Source organism: Loxodonta africana, chromosome 6, assembly GCF_030014295.1.
Source record: "Loxodonta africana isolate mLoxAfr1 chromosome 6, mLoxAfr1.hap2, whole genome shotgun sequence".
Taxonomy (NCBI): domain Eukaryota; kingdom Metazoa; phylum Chordata; class Mammalia; order Proboscidea; family Elephantidae; genus Loxodonta; species Loxodonta africana.
Genome location: NC_087347.1, coordinates 35,955,255 through 35,978,656, shown reverse-complemented (window position 1 = coordinate 35,978,656; position 23,402 = coordinate 35,955,255). Strand labels below are relative to the sequence as shown.

Sequence of the window (23,402 nt, the reverse complement as noted above, 5' to 3'; positions counted from 1 at the left end):
CAGGCCACGGTGCGGCCTCGGCGGTCCTAGTGGACCCGGGGCCCATCGTGGTCCAGCCCCTGGGGCCCGGCACCACCGCATAAAGGCTGCCAGGGCCCCGCACCCACCGGTATAAGGGGGACCCGTTTTACACCCCACGCTCCCACGCCTGCGATTTGAAGCAACTACGGCTTCGGCTTCACGCAGCCCCACCCAGCCGGACCTCTGGCCCTGCAGCCTCGGACGACAACAGAAGCGGCGCTTTCACCGCCCACTTCCTGCTAGCAGAACCAATCAAAGCCTCCGTAGCTCCGGAGGCCCACCCCCTTCTCACTTTCAGTTTGTTAAAGAGACAGCAGTATGATTTCTAAAAGGTAGTTGCAGGGTGAATTCCTGCGTACCTGGAGAAGGGACATGTCTTAAAACAACGTGGAAATGTGCCAAATATTCCCTACCTGTCTTCTTTTTTTTTTTTTTTAAGATATTTTATATTCAAGTCCAGATGATTACTAATAATTTTTTTTTTTTTTTTAAACCTGGAGAAGGAAAAATACTACCACTGTTCGGACTAAAATAATTGGGAAGGATAATTTCTTTTTAGAGGCTTCCAAACGTTTTTTTCCTCTGTTAAAAACAAAGCAAATACAGGAAAACAAAACCACCACCAACAAAAACCAGGGTATATTGAAAAGAGGAATAACAAGACTTTTGGGGATTATTTATACTCAAGGGCACTCAAGAGGACTGATACCAAATGGCAATTTATACTCAGGGGCACTCAAGAGGACGGATATCAAATGGCAATTGATAAAACTTCAGGGAAAATACAGTAATACCTGTGAAAGCCAGAACCTATGTAAGGCAGAAACTTGTCAGAGAAGGAAAACGCAAATATTTTCTACTAAAACGAGCGATAGAAAAGTGGTAAGACTGTACCTTGTTAAAGGCGGAAAACTTGTGAGACCTGGAAAAATAAGGCAGTTCTGTCCGGTTTCGGCTTTCACAGGTTTCACTGTATATGAAAACAAACCACACCTCCTAAAAAATCTGTTCTTTAGCTTAAATTGGACTATAATCCTGAATATTGACCCCTTTTAAAAAATAAGACAAAGAAGACAGGAGGTTCACAACATTCAATTTCAATGTTTAATAATCTCTGTTATCTGAAAAATTTCCCTTTCTTTTAAACTTAAATCCTACCTGGTACAGATAAGGCCCATTCTGTTGTTCTGAGAATTTTGGCGTTCAGTTTAAAAAAGTCACTCTTTCCTCTCTTTCCTTTCCTCCTTTCAACGCAGGAGCCTAACCCCAAACCTCCAATTGTGGAAGCTCAATCGCCCCTTTTAAGTTTGTCCCTCTGTAGTTGCCATCCCAGACTCTATTTCTGACCCCACTCTCAGGCTCGGTTGGTCTTTTTAACTGTTTTGGACTATTATAGCTCTCCCAGGAAACTTCTTAGCTTCTTTTTTCTTTACCAGATTTGTGGAGATTTAATAGATGCTCTCAATGAATTTTCAGTTGGATGTGCTTCATATTCTAAAAGATGAGTCTGCTGAGGAGCAGTTGTGTTGAAGTAAAAGAAGTGAGAGGTATTTTGTCAATTATTTTTCTTTAATTATTGCAGCCTTACTATCAGTTTATCCCATTCACAGTCTTTATATGTACAATTAGTAATGAGTGTGATATTTAAGTAAATTCGTGACTAGCAAAGAGAGTGTGGCATCATGAGACAGTAGGTTGTACTTATGCAAAAAAAAAAAAAAGAAAAGTGGAAGAGGAAGGTGGGAAGAAAGTAAGAAAGTAGGGAGAATCCTGGTGGGACAATGGTAGTACAAAGGCTGGTGGTTGGAACCCAGCTAGCCGCTCCAGTCTGCGGGAAAAAGACCTGGCAATTTGCTTCCGTAAAGATTGCAGCCTAGAAAACCTTATGGGGGCAGATCTATTCTGTCACATGGAGTGACTCATGGAGTCACTATGAGTCAAAAAAATACTCAAAGGCACCTGACAACAACAACAACAGGGGAGTAAGGAAAACTGGAGCTTCTTGGTCAACTTGAAGGACTGCTTCCCGAAGACCACAGAAGTAAACACATAAGGTTAAGATAGTGTGGGGGTTCTTAACCTTGGCACTATTGACATTTTGGACTGGTACGTTTTTGGGGCAGGGGAAGGGAAGGGTGCCCTGTTTATCGTAGGATGTTTGGCAGCATCCCTGACCTCTACCTGCTACATGCCAATAACACTCCCCCTGTGTCCCCATCCCCCAAGTTATGACAATCAAAAATGTATCCAGACATCGCCAGATGTCTCCTGGGGGTGAGGGTGGAGCAAAATTGGCCCTGATGAGAACCCTGAATGTAATAAAAAAAAGTTTAGTGCAAATGGTTAAGCGTTCAACTGCTGCCCAAACGGTTGGTCGTTCAACCCACCCAGAGGATCCTGGGAAGACAGGCCTAACAATATACTTCAGAAAGGTCACAGCCTTGAAAACCCTATGGAGCAGTTCTACTCTGCATCCATGGGGTTGCCCTGGGTTGGAATTGACGGCAGCCAACAACCACAAAAAAAGTCTAGACGGTTTTATTCCAGTGTTCCCATTGCAGATGTGGCTTGCTAGAATATTGTGCTGCAAAGAATATAGGAGGAATAGGTTGTGTGTTTTTAGGTTGTGTGTGTACGTGTGCGTGTTTAAAATTCAGATGCAGAATTAATTATGCTCTTTTATTTTAGTACAGTATCATCAGTACATGCGAGACTATTCTGTTTTCTTTTTCTCCCTTAATTCCCTTTTCCCACTTATTCATCTCCTCCAGAGGGCAATCACTACAATATGTTTAATTAATATATCCTTTGGAAAATATGTCATGTTTTGGTGGGTATGAATTTTTTAGTAAGTGGAATGGTGCTGTAAATATTCAACAACCTATGTTTTAAATCTATCTATGCTGCTTTATGTACATTCAGTTTGTTGTTTTAAATTTACACAATACTGGGGAAGCTAGCACAACTTGTACAAGGCAAGGTCATGGAAGCTTCGTAGACATACCCAAACTCCCTAGGGACTGAACTGCTGAACTGAGGGCTTTGGGGACCATAATCTCAGGGACCAACTAGCTAAATTGGCATAACGTAGTTTATAAAGAAAATGTTCTACATTCTACTTTGATGAGTAGCATCTAGGGTCTTAAAAGCCTATAAGTGGACGTCTAAGATCCTCCACTGGTCTCACCCCTTTGGGAGCAAGGGAGAATGAAGAAAACTAAAGACACAAAGGAAAGATTAGTCCAAAGGACTAATGGGCCACAACTACCATGGCCTCCATCAGACTGAGTCCAGCACAACTAGATGGTGCCCAGCTCCCACCACTGATTGCTCTGACAGGGATCACAATAGGGGGTTCTGGACAGAGCTGGAGAAAAATGTAGAACAAAAATTCTAACAAGAAAAAGTCCAGATTTATTGGTCTGACAGAGACTGGAAAAACCCCAAGAGTATGATCCCCAGATACCCTTTTAGCTCAGTAATGAGGTCATTCCTGAGGTTCACCTTTCAGCCAAAGATTAGACAAGCCCATAAAACAAAATGAGACTAAAGGGGTACACCAGCCCAGAGGCAAGGACTAGAAGGCAGGAGGGGACAAGAAAGCTGGCAATAGGCAACCCAAGTTCAAGAAGGGAGACTGTTGACATGTGGTGGGGTTGTTAGCCAATGTCATAAAACAATATGTGTACTAACTTTAATGAGAAGCTAGTTTTCTCTGTAAACCTTCACCTAAAGTACAATAAAAAAAGATTAAAAAAAAAACCAAAATAGTTTCTGTCGATTTGATTCCTGTTCATAGTGACCCTATAGCACAGAGTAGAACTGCTGTATAGCGTTACCAACGAGTGGCTGGTGAATTCAAACTGCCAACCTTTTAGTTAGCAGCCATAGCTCACTGTAGCTCTCAACCACTGTGCCATATAGTTGTACACTTACACTATTTTCATAGTATGCCTCCATCTCGTTTTAATTATCCATTTCCCTAATGATGGATGTTGTCTCTAACTTCCACATTAGAAATAATACCGGTAATATTTAGGTACAATTCTTTTATAATCTGAATGTTAGTATCCCTGAGCTATATACCCAGAAGTCAGATTGCTGGATCATAGGACATTTACTTACTTAATTTCCTCAGTACTGTTAGGTTACTTTTTATAACCACTGGATTAATTTATATTCCTTGGAGCAGTACCTAATAATTTCTGTCATTCTCACCTTCTCTCTAACACTCGATATTATCTATCATTCTAACTTTTGCCATTGTAATGGGCAATGTGGATTTATTTTCAATGTTTAAACTTTTAGTTCTCTTATTGTTAATGGTGTTGAGCTTTTCTTCACATACTTGTTAAACACCTGGGCATCACCTGAGATTTACCGGTTCATATCCTTTGCCCATTTTTCTATTAGGTATTGCATTTTTTTCTTGCTGGTTTACAGGGATTCATTTTGACTTGTTTTTGTTTTTCTTGGGGGAGGGTATCTATTTTGGGAGTCCCTGGGTGATGCAAATGGTTAACACTCTGTTGCTAACCAAAAGGTTGGTGGTTTGAGTCCAGCCAGAGACTGAAAAACCTGGTGATTTACTTCCGAAAAGTCAGCCACTGAAAACGCAGTGGAGCACAGTTCTACTATGACACACATGGGGTCACCATAAGTCTGAATTGACTTGATGGCAACAGTTTTTAGCTGGTATTCTACATATTAATCTTCATTGGCTTTAGGTATTGCTGATATCTTCTCTAGTCCGTTAACTTTATCTACGGTATCCTTCGTTGAGCCACAGTCCTTTGTTTTGATTTAGTTAAGCCCATCATTTGAAGATTTGGCATCAGGAAGTCTTTATCCACTCATAGGCTGTAAATATGACCTCTTACATTTTATTTTAGTAGCTTCTTATCATTACACTTAAGTCTTTAGTCTCTCTGGAATTTGATACAGCATAAGGCATGGATCCAGCATGATTTTGGGAAGGGAGGTGGAGTTGTTACTCAAATTTCAAATACAGTCAAAGCATAAACAAGTCTTCTCTATGTTAGTGGAAAAAACCCAAGTATTTAAATTACTGGAAATCATATAGAGCTCATTTTTCTTTGTTAGGGAACCAACACAGAGAATTCCTCCTTGACTCTTGCTAAAAAAAAAAAAAAAAAAGTGTTTGAACTTAAGAACTTCTGCTGTCACCTGTGGCTACTGTGGCTGAACACATTTGTTAGTAAAACAGGTTTGACTGTTGATAATTTTTCAAGGACCTTCCCTTTTTAATATAAATAGATCGATTTTCTTTGAAAAAAATTATAATGTTCCTTTGTTGAATTTGTCATTCCTTCTTGCGTAGGCTTTCTGGAAACAAAAATTGTATTATTGCTTTAAAACAGAATACCTCTAGAAATCAAGGAGGATTTATATCAAACAGAGACGTACCGTCTGAAGGGTCTTTAGTTCCATTCTAAAACCTCAATTTCAATAATGTCATATTAGTTAGGTGAAAGCTAAATTGTAGTTACAAAGCCAAACTTAAAAACCAAACCCATTGCCGTGGAGTTGATTCCCACTCATAGCAACCCTGTAGGGCAGAGTAGAACTGCCCTATAGGGCTTCCAAGGCTGTAATCTTTACAGAAGCAGACTGCCACAGTCAGGAAAACAGGGAGAAGTGCACAGCTGATGTCTTCAGCCCTAGACCTGGAAGTGGAATTCGTCACTTCCCTTGTTATTCCACTCAGGAGAATTTAGTCACATGGCTCCTTTAACTACACAGAAAATAAGTCTTCTGCTGAGCAGTTGCTGCTGTGAGAAAAGGGGAGGATCAACTTTGGTGTTCTCTCTGCCTGTGACCTCAGCAACCAGGGCTCTTCTGTTTCCTTCTACATATTCCTTTAAGCTTTGGTAGCTGGGTTGTTGGCCAGTGGTAGTAGACAGTTCACAAGACTTCATATTCTTTCTTTGTCCCAGAAGATTCTACCTACCCCCCAAAACAAGGACCCAAAAATCAGGCAAAAGCTTTTTATTTTTCAGGAAGTATCACATCTTCTTGTAGAGAATACCCTGTTTCATTTTCAGCTCAAAGAAGTGTAAAGCAAGCGTTATCTAAGCTTGAGTTTAATATCACCGTGCTGTTGGTTTAACATCCAACTGGGACTATGTAATACTGAAACAATTTTCTTTTTTGCTCATAGTGTAGAATTCATGGATTGACAGGAGCTATTGCCAGTGGAGGAAACAAGAACATAAACAGACGTACACCATGGGCTCTCTGGTATACACTTTAATTTCCCAAAGACAGTGTTTCCTATGGTGCCAGCGGCATTTCCTCCTCCCTTACCAGGACTGTTATTAGTGTGTTGGCAGATTCCTTTCTCTAAATCTACCTGCTGGGTAAGAACCGCTATTATGTGAAACACAGGTGTGCTGGGATTTCCTTGAGAGATTAAAAGGACAGTGAGTACAGAAAGTTGGTTAAAAATATACAAACATTTTAACTTTTCTGCCCCTCTCTCTACATTTAACATTTGAGAAGGTAACTTGATCAACACCCTTAGTCTATGGCTTTATAAGCAAAAAGAGTCTTTCCTCTTTATTATTGAAAACATGTACCTACATGGTGTTAAGGAAATGATGTAGATCCTCACATCTCTATATACTTAGAATGCATGACGTCAGTAGAGATTGAAAGTGTCCCTTATCCAAGACAATGAATGGTTTCCAAAATAATAAGTCATTAATCAGGTGGAGCCCTGGCGGTGCAGTGGTTAAGAGCTTGGCTGCTGACCAAAAGGGTCGGGAGTTGGAATTCACCAGCTGCTCCTTGGGAGCCCTATGACTCAGTTCTACTCTGTCCTATAGGGTTGCTATGAGTTGGTATCGATTCCACAGCAGCATATAATCAGATGTATTACGTTTGCTTCTATCCCTACCCAACCACACAAAACTCATCCATGCAATGAGATGATGTTTTACCAAGAAAGTTCCATTTTGAGATGTTCTTTTGACATATCTGGCAGTCCTTCCCCCTGGCAGGGGAAAATAGCCAACAAAGAAACATTCTGGCCCACACAGCCTCTCTTTTGAGCTTCACAATTGCCTCACGGCAGGTATCCAATCATTTAAAAGGAAAAACTTAAAAATTTTCTGACTTGCCTAGTAGCCATGTTATTTGTACTTCATTTTTTCTTTCTATTTGCCGTAAGGGAGCCTTGATGGCCATAAGAGCCAAGAGTTCAAATATAAAGATGAGTGACTATGTGAGTAGGCTATAGTTTATCATAAGAAATGGGAAAAGCTGCTACTTCAGGGCAAGATGAATATTGCAGTGTAACTTACAGGCCTAGAAGGAAACTTCAGGAATTCAACTGGCTCATTCTGCTTCTGCCATGCAAGATGATCTTCCAGGGGCCACATTCTGGTCAGTCAGGGGCTGCAGTGGCTGCACAGCTAGGGTTATAGTTATAGGGAGGAGCAGGCTCTTTTGCCATTGTCAGAAACCTGGGTCCAGGCTGCTCTGGGAGCTGGCTAAGAAAGGGAGGGTCAGATTCTTAGGCCTAAGCTCCTGCCCCCTGTTGGACAGGACTTGGGATCTAAGGAGTTATGCAAATCTTTTCTCCTGGGGAAACTCCAAGTTCTAGAACAGTGATTCCCAAACATTGTTTCACCTCAGGAAGGTTATTCAAAAACAAATTCTCAGACTTCACTGCCAACAATTCTGATTCAGGAGGTTTTGTTGAATATGCTTTTTTTTTTTTTTTTTTTTTAAAAATAAGCTAGGAGAGAGGCATGAAATAGTTTCTCAGAGTTTCCAGAAAGAATCGATATGGCTGATACCTTGATTTGAACTTGTAGCCCCTAGAAGTTATTGTGAGACTATAAATTTCTGTTCTTTAAAGCCACCCTACTTTGTAGTATTTTGTTACAGCAGCCCTAGGAAACTAATACACTGCTTAAAAAAATAAAGATATATTGGATTAGAAAATTGCTTCAGTATTACGCAGTCCCAGCTGGATGTTAAACCAACAGCGTGGTGATATTAAACTCAAGCTGAGATAACTCTTGCTTTACATTTCTTTGAGCTGAAAAAGAAATAGTGTATTTCTCCACAAGAAGATGTGATCCTTCCTGAAAAATAAAAATGAAAAGCTTTTGCCTGATTTTCAGGTTCTTGTTTTGGGGGGTAGGTAGAATCTTCTGGGACAAAGAAAGAATATGAAGTCTTGTGATCGCTAACCAGTCTCCATCTCTGGGTGGTTCCTTCACCTGAAACGCTTTCAAAGAAGGAGCATCTGTAACTCCTTTTGGAAGTCAGTTAGAGTTTCCAATCTCTTTTGTTTCTGTTGCCATTGTTGTGTGCCGTCGAGTTGATTCTGACTCATAGTGACCCTATAGGACAGAGTAGAACTGCCCCATAGCGTTTCCAAGGAGCGCCTGGTGGATTTGAACTGCCGACCTTTTCGTTAGCAGCCTGAGTTTTTAACTGCTTTGCCACCAGGTCTCCAATTATTTCTTATTACCAAATGTCTCAACCAGACGTTTAAACACGTTTTGAGCAGGGTGGAGAGCAACTAGTCATGACAAGTTTTTATATGTTTCAAAACTGTAGCTTTATTTTCTTCAGGCAGACTAATTCATCCTTTCATCACTTGGCTCAGTTTATACTGTTTTAATAAAACTCTGTCATGAAGCCAGGGGCTAGGTAGAGTAAAGCTAACAAGAAGCTTGCTGCCTCTTTGTGTGGAAAGGCTCATAAACTGTCAAAAGCATCCTGTGTTGTGGCAGGACCACAAAAAGGCAAAGAAGGGAAGATTGGTCCAAAGCCCTTTCCTAAAAACACCATCTACTGTTCACAGGGCCTTTACTGTGTGCCAGGCGCTTTCATTGGATTATTTCCTTTGATTCTTGTAGCCATTTTGAGCATTTCCCACTTTTACAGTTGAGGAAGCCAATACTTACAAAGTTAAGTAACTTTTCCAAGGTCATTACCAAGCGAGTGGTGATGCCAAAACTTCTGACTCAAGAGCCAATACGTTCAACCGCCTGTCGTAGGGCTACTTCCACCTAAACCAAACCAAATCCACTGCCGTCGAGCCTATTCCAACTCATAGTGACCCTATAGGGTTTCCAAGGCTGAATCTTTATGGAAGCAGACTGCCACATCTTTCTGCCACAGAGCCACTGGTGGTTTCGAACCGCCAACCTTTCAGTTAGCAGCAGTCTATTGCTTTAACTAATGTGCCACTTGCGCTCCTTCGAACCCGTTGCTGTCGAGTTGATTCCGACTCATAGCAACCCTATAGGACAGAGTAGAACTGCCTGAAAGAGTTTCTAAGGCTGTAATCTTTACCAAAGCTGACTGTCACGTCTTTCTCCTTTGACGTGGCTAGTGGGTTTGCATTGCTGACCCTTCAGTTAGCAGCTGAGCACTTAACCACTGTGCCATCAGGGCTTCTTCAGGCAGCTCTAGTAGTCAGTATTTCCTACACCCACCCTCCCGCTGATGGACATCAAGACTCCCGTGCTGCCACTTGGCTACTCATGCCCCACTCTCTACCCCATCCTATTACAAATTCCCCATTTGTTTCTATCGTTTCTGCTGTAAACCTGCTCCGAACCCTCGTTCTGAATATTTAAGAATGGCATTCAAATAAACTGATAGAGATGTGCATGGCAGCAGACAAACTTTGTAAATTTGCCTGCAAGAATCACATTATTTCTGCTTCCATGTACCTTGTTTATACACAAGGTTGCCTCTGCCTGGATAAGTAGGAGTTGGGTCTCTATAAATGTCTCTGAATTTGTTGGCTCTTTTGTTTATTCATTCACCCGTACACCCACTCAGTCTTTAAGCAGGTGTTTCAAATAGGTGTTTATGGAGAACTTATTGTGTTCTAGGTTTGGGGAATATAACAATAAAAGGTGTGATTTCTGATATAAGGTATCTCAGTTTCTATGAAGAAAATGAATAAGAAAACAGATGATTACCAGATAAGTAAATGCTCTATAGATGTACAGGAAACTATAGAATTCATGAGACAGGTGTCTAACCAGGCCTGGGGCAGTAGTAAGGAAGGTTCCTGGAAGGTGGTACCTGAGCTGACATGGGAAGGAAGTATAGCAATGAGCTAAGTAGAGAAGATAAGAGGGTGATCATCCCAGTCAGAGGAATCAACTTATGCAAAGATGGAGTCTTTGCACAAGGTAACAACACTTTCAGCAAACGCCAGTACCCACCTGGAGGGAAGAAGAAGGGAGTGGAGGCCTGGAAGGAAGAGACTGCAGAGAAAAGCTGGTCCTTGAAGTTCCTATAAGACATGGCAGGGAGCTTACATCTTATCCTAAAGAAAATGAGGAACCATGGAATGAGTTTTTAAATAGTTTTTTTTTTTTTTGACGTGCACTAAACAGCATAGTTAAAGTTAACAATTTGATAGGTTTTGACTTAGGTATACACCCATGAAACCATCACCACAATCAAAATTATGGTTATGTCCATTACCTCCAAAATTTCCTCATGCCACTCCATAATCCCTCCTTCCTACCCCTCCTTGACAACTCCTGCCTCCTGCCCCTCTACCCCCCTAGCCCTTGGAGACCACTGATTTTCTTTCTGTAATATATTGTAATTTGCATTTTCTAGAATTTTATGTAAATGGCATGATTATTTTGAGATTTACTCTGTTGTGTGTATGGACAGTTCATTCCTATTTATTGTTCAGTAGCGTACCATTGTATGCCTGTTGATGGGCGTTTGGTTATTTCTAGTCTTTGGCTATTACAAATAAAGTTGCTAGTAACATCACTGTACAAGTCTTTGTATGGATATATGCTTTTATATCTCTTGGATAAAAACTGAAATGGCTGGGTAGTATGTTAAATGTATATTTAATTTTAAGAAACTCTTAAGCTATTCATCAGTGGTTGTACCAATTTACATTCATACCAGGAGTACATGAGAGTTCAAGTTCCTTCACATCCTCTTCAGTATTTGGTATGGTCATCACTTTACTTCTAGGCATATGCATCCTAGTGTATGGATAAGGAGCCCTAGTAGCACAATGGAGCCCTGGTGGCACAGTGGTTAAGAGCTTGGCTGTTAACCAAAAGGTTGGCTGTTTGAATCCACCAGCTGCTCCTTAGAAACCTTATGAGGCCGTTCTACTCTATCCTGTCGGGTTGCTATGAGTCAGAATTACTGAAGGGCACTTAACAACAACAACAGTGGCACAGTGGTTAAGTACTCGGCTACTAATCAAAAGGTTGGCAGTTCGACCCCACCAGCAGCTCCATAGGAGAGAAGACCTGGCGATCTGCTGCTGTAAAGATTACAGCCTAGGAAACCCTATGGAGCAGTTCTACTCTGTCATATGTTGTCACTATGAGTCAGAACCGACTAGAAAGCACACAACAATTACTAATGATGTTGAACACTTTTCATATGCTTATTTGCCAACCAAAAAAATAAATGAATAAAACCTGTTGTAGTCAAATCGATTCCAACTCGTAGCAACCCTAACTGTCCCATAGAGTTTCCAAGGAGCAACTGGTGAATTCAAACTGCTGACCTTTTTGTTAGCAGCCAAACTCTTAACCACTATACCACCATGGCTCCTATTTACCAACCAACCATACATCTTTTTGTTGAAATGTCTGTTCAAATCCTTTGCTTCCCTTTTGTATTAAAAACAAACCAAACCAAATCTGTGGCCGTTGAGTCGTTTTCGACTCATAGTGACCCTATAGGACAGAGTAGAACTGCCCCGTAGCTTCCAGGGAGTACCTGGTGGATGTGAACTGCTGACCTTTTTGTTAGCAGCGGTAGCACTTAACCACTACGCCACCAGGATTTCCCCTTTCTTGTTAGGGTATTTGTTTTCTTAATAGTTCTGAGAGAGATTTGTATGTTCTAAATACAAGTCCTTTATCAGAAATGCAATTAGCAAAAATTTTTTTTCCTAGGCTGTGGCTTTTCTTTTTGTTTTCTTAACAGTTTCTTTTGAAAACCATCTAATGACTGGTTATTTATGGGAGTACAGGGGCCTGTCCCCCTTGCCTCATCTGGGCTGGGACAATTCTGAAGGGACGTCTTAGATCCTGAGCTCCACGTGGGATGGGATGGGCAACTGTCCCAAGTGCATTGTGCGTCAGCTTCTCCCTCTGCTCAAGCCGCCTGTCTCACTTCTCTGTGGTTGTCATTTCAGGGGGCATACCACAACGATCTCTTGCATGCAAATCTTCATCTCAGCATCATTTTCCGGGAGCCCAGTCTAAAACAGGACACGTGGCTTTTTTGTTTGCTTTTAAATCCTTAATCTGTAAACAAATCCTACCCTACACATACACTCATAAAATGTGCCTTGAGGTACATTTTTATTCGTCCATAGTTACAATATCTGGAAATGAGGTCTAACTGAAGGATATTCTTTACCTTTCTGTACTCTCCTTTCCTTAAATAAGCTATGGGTAACTTTTTCAGAAGGATCAACTGTGCAATAGCCCACTGCTTTAGTTTTCTGTGACTTTAGTTGTAGTGCTGCCTCCCACTCAGCTCTGCCCTGCTGGCCTATTGTGATATTTCTCTTGCCCTCCGACCATCACCATTTACATATCAGTTTTTTAGGAGGAGCTATTACAAATGGTAAATGGACCATGATCTAGAACAGATTCAATTTGAGTCATCTGAATTTTGTGGCAGCTCGATATTTTATAAATGGGAGTGACTCAGGCAGCTGTCTGGATGGGGTGGAGCACCCGATGAGTTGTCTAAACCTGCATTTGCAAACCATTTTATGTAAGATTGAAAAAGCATTCCTTGTGCATATGAAGACTTGAGGCATGTGGTGTTGGATGGAAATTACTGTTTTTCCAAGCCACCCCTTTGATGCCTTCCTGTCCTTAAGTTCGAAGATTATTTCAGGGTTGTTTAGTACCTTGTGATGCCGCTTTTTTTTTTTTTTTAAGCTAAATCTGATTTCTCTTTTTTAGATTTCTTGTTCCCACTGTTTGGCTTTCCTCATTCGAGAGTTTGTATAGTAAATTTACCTTTACACATGTTTGTGCTCCCAGCCATACGTATCAATTTGTAAAAAGCCAAATGGAGAACAGTTTAGCATCAGTGAAATGTCAGGAAAATGCCCAGAAGGCACGAAGGCAATACTGGAGGTTCAAATTTTGAGAATGGAATTAGGGCACTAAATCAGTTTTCCTGCCTGTGTCACGGACCGTGGGGAGGTGTCCTAGTTCTTTAAAGAAAGGGCATGTGAACCTCACTCTGTTCCGCTCCCAGGTCTGTGCTGGGGCCTGTGGGAAACCTTTAGACTTGAAACTAATTGAGTCTGCATTGAAATGGCCTTTTCCTTTCTTTATTAAATATCTGATTTGCTCTACAACCTTTTTCTTTGGCTTGCTAGCATCATTCTTTTTCAGCTGCACAAATTGGCTATTCTCCAAGGTGAAAAGAAAAGAAAAAATCAGGAGTCAGTCAGGTTTGTTAGGTTGTGAGTGTAACTCCCCTTTTGTGTCTGGAGGAAGGTTTGTTAGGTTGTGAGTGTAACTGCCCTTTTATGTCTGGAGGGAAGAACATGCCTTCTCTGGTACAGAGTAGAGAAGAGCCAGTCGTCACTGCGAAGTATCGTTTACAAAACTCCAATGCTGTGGTTGAAGTGAAAACATACTTTTTATTTGAAAAGTGACGACAGATGACAACATATGTTTGGGCCCATGATTATAATTCAGACCCACAGCGTAGAGACTCTGCCTCTGATTGCAGGCTGAATTTGCTCACGACCATGTTTTTTTTCTTTTTTTACCCCAGGGCTTGACAGATTATGGTTTTCCAGCTGTCTCCTTATTAGCATGCTGCCTACTCCCTCCAGCTACTCTTGCTGTACCTGCTGCTGTGATGGTGATGGTTTTGTGTATATAGGTACCATTGCTTTCAGAGATTAAGGACGTGTTGTGCACAGAAATAAACCAATGGATTTATCAGTGACTATTTTTTTTTTTTTATACAAATTCCACCTATCCTTTGACCAATAACTGAAAGATCTCTCTTGGGAAAGTATTGTTTTTTTTGGGAATTGTAGGTTAAAAACTTGTGTTTGCAATTAGTTGTATTTCTCCTTTTCCACTCCCGCATGCCTTCTACTTTTTGATTTATAATTGTATTTCATATCCGTAAAAATGGCAGAAAAGTCAATTTTTTATGTTCTATAGAAGAAAAAAAAAATTCCTATGTAGGTTTACTGAGATTTTTCTAGCAAATCTAGGAGAAGTCTCAGTGGACTGCAGAGTCATACTTTTCATGAATATCCCTCCAGTCTTTACTTGTATGCAAATCTGGAAAATTAAAGATGCAATAAATTATTAAGGATTATTAGAATTTGTTCACTGGAGGGCTTAGTGAGAAAATTATAATTTTAATCTTTTAAAAATGATTTGGTCTACACCTCAAATTGATAGATGACATGGTGTGGGAGCTAGTGTCCAGGGCCTGGATCCGTGAAAGCAGCCCTGAAGAAGGAAATCTTTAGTTTGATTTACTTTTTAGTAGTGAAGAATATGTGTATTCCAGGGTTTAAAGGGAAAAGCACCTTCCCTTCTCTCTGCCAACTGCACCTAGGTTTAGTTTGACTTGATGAAGGGGTTTGGTTTTCAAGTGCTGCTAATTTTGCTTTGAATTTCTGGTTACAGAGCTTTTCAGAGGACGGAGCAAAGCTCCTGTTGGATACAATATAGGTGGATGCGCCTTGGTGCTGCCGCCCTTTCTGAGGCATCACAGAAATGAATACTTTCCTCACCACCTGTTGGCTTTGCACCAGTGGAGCAACCCAGAAACAGGACTGTTCCAGTCATATGTATGGGTAGGAGAGAAACTTCTTTTCCCTGGTACCTGCTGGCACTTTGACATTTCCAATTTAGGGATTATAGGATCAAGTAAATAAATACTAGGCAAAGAGCAATCAGGGATATAGAAATTTATTTTAAGCAAAAAACATAAAATGGTGGAGACAGAGCCACAACCAGTCGTAGGACTGCGGTTATGTTGCCTTTACCCATACTATCATAGGAAAGAAAAGAAGAGAGGAAGAAGGTAAGAGAGCAGGAAGGCAGGCAGAAAGCAGAAAGACAGGAAGGGAGGGAGGGAAGAAAGAAGGAAGGACCAGAGGGAAAGGGGAAGGAGAAGGGAAGAAGAAGAAGGGAGAGAGGGTGGTAAGAAGGAAAGAGGGAAGGAAAGAAAATAGTTCACTTTATAGATCCTCTTGCTTCAGATGAGAGTGATTCAACTGTTGCCAGCATTCTCTGTGGCCACTTAGGGACATCACATAGAGAAATTCTTAGAACTGGAAGATCATGGGGTTGTACATTTGCTTACAGACACACTCCTGACCCACGAACTATCCCAACATAGATTATAATTGTGCATAGTCCCTTCTTTCTTCTCCTGCACACCCATGGCAGGTTTCTCCATATAGGTTCATCTAACCTTAGGTCAATCTCAACATTGAATGTATGAAATAATTTTGCATCTAATGCATTCATATAACTTTAATAAATACATCAAGAATTATGCCCTAAGTGATTTGACAATAGCATTTTAATTGTAGAACTGAAAATTTTAAAATGATTCACCCTAGCATTTAAACTTGCACACTGCAACTTGAATTTTTCTTCCAATTATGGAGTAAAGGGCTTGGTGGCTGTAGAGAGAGGATTCCAAAATACTTATGGAAGATGGTGGGGAGATGGCAAGGGCATTTGTAAGTCTAGTTAATGGTGACAGAGTATATAAAAGCAGGAAGAGAAGAGAAACTCTTTCCTTCAGTAGTGATCCATGGCTATGATTAAAAGACTAGACTCCTTGGAAAACTGAAAGAGCACTTGAATTTTTGTTCCATCAAATTAACATCTACAGTTTGGGCCAGAGATGATACACATGTGAAGTACACAATGATCTTATGAGTATGCTAGTGTTGTAATTGTCAGAAAATGCAGTTTATACTTTTTTGGTTTGAGAGAAGAATATTGCCCATAGTATCCTTGCTTGAGAGTCAAGAAGCCTGTGTTCTAGGTCTGTTCCTGCCTCAGAAGTCTCTTTTTTCAGAGAAATTTCTTAAGACTCTGTAGTCCCTGGATTCTGCATGTCTTATATTGTGGAGGCAAAGTGGAAAATCCCGTTGTGGATTGTGATGCTCTGAACTGGGACACTTTATGATGCTTCTGGGGTGCTAATTTTTGAAGACATTAAAACAAATAGACAAAAAAAAAAAAAACCCAAACCCGTTGCCGTTGAATCGATTCCCACTCATAGGGATCCTATAGGGCAGAGCAGAACTGCCCTGTAAGGTTGATTTCCAAGGCTGTAATCTTTACGGGAGTAGACTGCCACATCTTTCCCCTTAGGAGTGGCTAGTAGGTTCGAAATGCTGAAATGCTGAGGCTGCTGAGCGCTTAACCACTGAGCCACCAGGACTCCTATTTGGAGGCATTGGTAGGTTTGTAAATAAATTCTTCTAAAGTGAAGGTTTGAATTGCTTATTGGCAGCAATTGTTTGAATAATTGACTTGAATGAGTTTAATTGGCTATAAGAGAGTGTTTTGTTTTTGTTTTGTTTCCTTGGATGATGTAATTACTGCCTGTGTTGAGTTCCTGCAGGAATGATTTAAATGCTGGACAAGTTTGAATTATATCCGCTCTAAAACCATTCATTTGATATCTGCGGATTCGTTTGGTTCTCCCTGCTGTTCTGAGTGTCCTGTGACAATGGGCAGGCATGTTTGGCCACCACCATTGAGGCACTGAGTCTCCATGTCTTCCCCCATAAAAAGAGACTCTATGCAATGGAATATTAAAACAAAACAAAACAAAACAACCAAACCCGTTGCCGTGGAGTCAATTCTGACTCATAGCAACCCTATAGAAAATAGTAGAACTGCCCCTTAGAGTTTCCAAGGAGCGCCTGGTGTATTCGTACTGCTGACCTTTTGGTTAGCAGCCATAGCACTTAATCACTACACCACCAGGGTTTCCAAAATGTAATATTACTGAGTCATAAAGAGAAATGAAATCCTGCAACTTCAAGTCAAGCCCTGTTGTTGTTGTTGTTAGGTTCTGTCTAGTCGGTTCTGACTCATAGCGACCCTATGCACAACAGAACGAAACACTGCCTGGTCCTGAGCCATCCTCACAATTGCTGTTATGCCTGAGCCCACCGTTGCAGCTACTGTGCCAATCCACCTCGTTGAGGGTCTTCCTCTTTTCTGCTGACCCTGTACTTTGCCAAGCATGATGTCCTTCTCTAGGGACTGATCCCTCCTGACAACATGTCCAAAGTATGTAAGATGTAGTCTCGCCATCCTTGCCTCTAAGGAGCATTCTGGCTGTACTTCTTCCAAGACAGATTTGTTCATTCTTTTGGCAGTCCATGGTATATTCAATATTCTTCGCCAACACCACAATTGAAAGGCATCAGTTCTTCTTCGGTCTTCCTTATTCACTGTCCAGCTTTCACATGCACATGATGAGATTGAAAATACCATGGCCTGGGTCAGGTGCACCTTAGTCTTCAAGGTGGCATCTTTGCTCTTCAACACTTTAAAGAGGTCTTTTGCAGCAGCAGATTTACCCAATGCAATACGTCTTTTGATTTCTTAACTGCTGCTTCCATGGCTGTTGATTGTAGATCCAAGTAAAATGAAATCCTTGACAACTTCAATCTTATCTCTGTTTATCATGATGTTGCTCATTGGTCCAGTTGTGAGGACTTTTGTTTTTTTATGTTGAGGTGCAATGCATACTGAAGGCTGTGGTCTTTGATCTTCATTAGTAAGTGCTTCAAGTCCTCTTCACTTTCAGCAAGCAAGGTTGTGTCATCTGCATAACGCAGGCTGTTAATGAGTCTTCCTCCAATCCTGATGCCCCATTCTTCTTCATACAGTCCAGCTTCTTGGATTATTTGCTCAGCATACAGATTTAATAGGTATGGTGAAAGAATACAACCCTGATGCACACCTTTCCTGTCTTTAAACCAATAGGTATCCCCTTGTTCTGTCCGAATAACTGCCTCTTGATCTATGTAAAGGTACCTCATGAGCACAATTAAGTGTTCTGGAATTCCCATTCTTTGCAATGTTATCCATAATTTGTTATGATCCACACAGTCGAATGCCTTTGCATAGTCCATAAAACACAGGTAAACATCCTTCTGGTATTCTCTGCTTTCAGCCAGGATCCATCTGACATTAGCAATGATATCCCTGGTTCCACGCCCTCTTCTGAAACCCGCCTGAATTTCTGGAAGTTCCCTGTTGGTATACTGCTGCAGCTGTTTTTGAATAATCTTCAGCAAAATTTTGCTTGAATGTGGTATTAATGATATTGTTCTATAATTTCCACATTCAGTTGGATCACCTTTCTTGGGAATAGGCATAAATATGGATCTCTTCCAGTCAGTCCTATGACATGGATAAATCTCAAAAACATTATAAAAAGTGAAACAAGTCAGCCAGTCACAAAAGGACAAATATTTTATGATCCCACTTATATGAAATGTCTAGAATTGGCAAATGTATAGAGATTGAAATTTATTAGTGGTCACCAAGAGCAGGAAGGAGGAGAAAAGGGGTAGTCATTGCTTATGGGGCAATGTGTTTCTGTTAAGGGTGATGGAAAAATTTGGAAATGGATAGTGGTATACAACATGACAAACAATGTCACTGACTTGTACATGTGAAAAATGTCAAAATGGCAAATATTATATATATATATATAACTGCAAAAAAAAAAAAAGATAATTATTATAAAACAAGGGACTCCTGATCATCTCAAGCACATCTGTTAGTACTGGCCAGTTGTAGATGCCTCCCGCCTTAGAGAAACCTGCTATGGGGGAAGTGGGGAGCCTACGCTACTTGGAGAACCATATCTCCCCTTAAGCCTGTTCACTTCAGGAATGGTCATATCACTCTACCCTTCAGTTCTTCCTCCGTAACTTACCAGGGGTTACCTTAGAAATCTAAGGGTAGTAGCAGTAAAACTCATGAGAGTGCAACTGAGCCATTGGCAGCATGGAGCATGACTATATGGGGAGTTGCTAGGTACCCAAGAATCTGGTGGTGAGGGCAGAAACAAGGTTGACTGCTACAAATTTAGGTTGAGACCAACCCGATATACCAGTAGACAAGTATTAGGCTTTATGATACTTCCAGAATTTTTTTTTCTGCTTACTATTTTATGAAGCCCTGGTGGTGCAGTGGTTAGGAGCTCGGCTGCTAACCAAAAAGTCAGCAGTTCAGATCCACCAGCTTAGAAACCCTATAGGGCAGTTCTACTCTGTCCTATAGGGTCACTAAGAGTCAGAATCAACTTGAAGGCAATAAAACAAACAAACAAATAAAAAACCCCAAACTCGCTGCCATGGAGTCAATTTCAACTCATAGTGACTCTATAGGACAGTGTAGAACTGCCCATAGGGCTTCTGAGGAACCGCTGGTGGATTTGAACTGCTGACCTTTTGGTTAGTAGCCAAGCCTTTGGGTTCAACGGCAATGGGTTCATACTATTTTATAACATTCCTCATTTGGAAATCTCAAAATATGTTACAAGCAATAGCGGCATTTGATGGCTAGAGAAACTTGAGACAGTTTTCTAGTTTAATGACCCACACAGCTTTATGCTTTTTCACATATAGGGAAGTAGAAGTTCCAAAAGGTTAAGTTAATTGCTGTAGTCCTCTAGCAAGTCACTGCAGAAGTCAGACATAGAATGGTTAGCATGAATGGCTACTGAACAATTTTTTTTCCTTTTTTTAGAAACGGGAGTGAAAGCCTTTAATATACCTGGAGTTTGATCATCTGCAGAAAATAACCTTTAATGTATTATTAGAAATGAAGCATGGAGAATGTTTGCCTTCTTTACCCCACCACGAAGCCCAGAGGGCCGCTGGTAGCACACAATCAAGTATAATCGAGTACAGGGTATTTCGTTTCTTGTCTCCCTTGCTGATGTGAATTTTAGCATCTGCAAGTTCTATGAGAAGGATTATATACTTGGAGTATGCATTAAGAGTACACAAAACCTAATTACTAATAGCTAGAAGGAAAAGAAGTTTCCGTATTGCAGGGGTTCTTAAGCTTCTTTTGTGTCATGACTGCTTTGGTAGCCTGGTGAAGACGCCGTCCCAGGATAATGTGTTTAAATGAATAACATAAAATAAAAGGAGACAAAGCACATCGCACTGAAGTACAGTTTTAAAAATATTTCTTTAAAAATTATGATATAGTAGTATATGTACTTCATGTTTACACATGAAAGAATAGAATCTAGCAGCAGGCCTAATCATCATCATAATTCCTAAGGAGTGATGCATACATTATTTCAAGATATCTGCCACAACTGCAATGAGGAATAAAAATCTCTGCAAATTCTGTGACGAAGTCACAGATACTGATAACACTACTGTGGTTTGTTGCCTGCATTTGGATTTGAATGGAATGCTACATTTCATTTAGATGTTAAAGAAAATAAATGACCTAATTTTCTTTTCCAATTCAAGTTCATTAACCCTTTGAATTTTATCCATGGGCCATCTGTGGATTCAAGCTTAAGAATTTCTCCTCTGTTGGTTTCCAAGTCATCTTTCAACACTTGCTTCTTTGAGATGCTGTTCAAATAGGGGGCAGCCTGGTGGGTTCACTGGGGGAGACTTGAGTGGAGTCAGTAGCAAACAGCAGTAAGAACTCACAGGTTGGGTGAATCCAATACCAGGTTATAAAGTAATAAAGTTTTTTTTTTTGTCCACTTATTGTTCATTCTGCATACCCTTCCTCTATGTCAGGTGTTCTGTTAGATTTAATCATTAGTGATAACGTTTTAGCTTTTCCGGAGATGTATAAGGAGTCCCTGCGTGACGCAAACGGTTGATGTGCTTGGGTGCTAACTGAAATACTGGAAGTTTGAATCCACCCAGAAGGGCATCAGAAAGAAGGTCTGGTGATCTACTTCCAAAAAATCAGCCATTGAAATGCTATGGGGTACATTTCTACTGTGACACACATGGATTTCGCATGAGTTGAAATCTACTTGACAGCATTTGGTAGTGGTTGGTGGTATTAAGCATATATATTTAAATATAGTCTGCAGGAGTATGACGGTATTTAATACAAAGCAATCCAGTGCCAACGGTAGATTTTCAGATTCTTTGGCACCTGAGTAAAGGGATATTTTTGGTCTTTACTGATACATTTCATTCACCTCCTGGGTGACTATATGTCTTGCCTACTCATAAGCCAGTCTCAGATGTAGTTTTCATTTGACAAACAAGGAGTAGCTCTTTTTCAGTTTGCTCTTGGTTCTACTTATCTGGTAGCATTTCCCTAGGAGGAAGCAAATACTCTTTCAAGTTGAACATCTCAGTTGCAGCAATGTCATTTGAGATGGTAGTAATTTATAGTCTGTAGAGAACGATTTCATTCATTTGAGTGAACAGATGGGTTAATGAAGCTGTCTGAAGTTGAAACCTGGCTCACAGGCTATTTCAAGGGTATCCATCATGTGTCATGATGCTGAAGGTTGAGCCACCAATATTCTGTTAGATTATAAGCACCTTGAAAACCAGGGTTAAGTCTAATCTAACTCAGGCTCCTCTCAACATACAGTAGAGACGTGCTTTATTTCTAGGCTTTTTAAAAAATAAAGGATCCCAGTGTATGCAGCTGTTATGCAGTCATTATATCATCTCTAAAAAAATATTTTAAGTTATGACAATAGTGTATTTATTTCACAAAAAAGAACTAAAATGCATTTTGTGCTATTTTATTCTAAAATGTGTTTTCTTTATTTCCTAACTCCTCTAACTACAAAATAGCTTTGGCATCTTGCAAAAATGATGACATAAATGCCCACACACTTTATAAAGAATTGACAATCTATGAGCTTTAACTGAAGGGACTTTTTAAAATGTGTCTTTGTGTGTGTTTTAAATTATGCTCTCAAGCTCTGTTTTTATAGTGAGCTCTGTTTTGTTTTACACTTCACTCAGTGTGCAGGGAGATTTATTTTGAAGCCACGTAAGGAGGGAAGAATGGGAGGGCACTGGTGGGAGGCTGGCATGGTGTCTCAGCTCTGCTAGGCTCCTCTGCAAGAGTGCATGTAGCAAGCAACACTGATGCTTGACAGAATGGTTTTTGGTAGCTATGGATGCTTGGTAGAATGCAGTGGCTTTCAGTCCTGGCTACAAGTTACAATAACTTGGAGGAGCTTTTAAAATATACCTATTAAACCAGAACCTCTAGGAGTGGAGCTTTGTCTCTCTCTTTTTTTGCTTTAAAAGCTCTCTGGCTGATTTTAATGTGTACCCAGGGTTGAGAATCACGGGCAAAATGGATGTGACTATCAATCCATAAACTCAAATGGACAAGAAGTAGAACTCAATTTTTTTTTTTAACTGTTAACTTCATTCTTTCTTAAGGTTTACTTTACTCTGTAGTTCAAAGGTCTTGCACAGTTCAAAACTTCGGGAACAGAAGAGTCTCTTATTTGCAGGCCGTCTGTCCCTTGAAGTTTCCATGGGCTGTCTGCCATCCGTTAGCATACTGTTTGTGTCAGGAGGGGTACTGCGCTTAGAGCACTGGTATCTCCTGTGGCATGCCTCCCCTAGTACTAGGACTGGGACTAAGGGGACACCAGAAAACTCACTGATCACACAAATCACATTTAAATGAAAAATGAAAGAATATCTGTATAATGCAAAAAAAAATTATAATGAACAAAATATCAACATTTAAATAAAGACAGGATTGGTACACACCCTCATCCTACCTGACTCCAGCCTCCCTTTTTATTGTAGGAAATACTGCCTCTCCAGCAACCCACAGACTGTGCTTTCTTCCTGCCTGTTCTTTCCAGGTGAGGAAAGTCTCATTTCATCTAGGAAAAATTCTTTTTCATTCATGTTTCTGGCTTGCATATTTGATCTGTTCAGGAGAACCTTCTTTCCAATCCTGTCTTTCAAATAAGACTTAGACTCTCAGAAGCAAAGTATATGAAGAAAAGTATTTTACAGGAAACTTTTGATTTTTTTCCTTGTCGCATTCCTCCCTTTTGTCAGTAAGTACAGAATTCAGTACCTACATGAGATGAGTGTGAGAATGTGTGTGTGTAAGGGGTACAGTCTTTCTCCTCTCTCCTTTTCTCTCCCTCCTTCCTCCCTCCTTCCCCCCTCCCTCCCTCCCTCCCTCCCTCCTTCCCTCCTTCCCTCCTTCCTTCCTTCCTTTTTTGTCAAGTAAGGGCAGATTGATGGAGCACTCTAATCATTTTTATTACTCCCCAAATATTCAGATCCTGTCCTCATCAAAAATGCTCTATTCCCTAAACCAAGTATTTCTTGGATTATG

General features: G+C 40.5%; 1 protein-coding gene across 2 annotated transcripts in view; it reads right to left on the bottom strand.

Moving 5' to 3' along the window:
* Window positions 1–241, bottom strand: part of LANCL1 (LanC like glutathione S-transferase 1) — a 41,481-nt gene extending 41,240 nt beyond the window's left edge. The window contains exon 1 of one of the 2 annotated variants that reach the window (XM_010602189.3): window positions 203–241. The gene's annotated coding sequence lies outside the window, so the exon portion shown is untranslated. Of the gene's footprint in view, window positions 1–107 lie in introns of both variants that reach the window. The other variant, XM_003406085.4, reaches the window with a different exon arrangement.
* Between the last annotated feature and the right edge of the window lie 23,161 nt (window positions 242–23,402).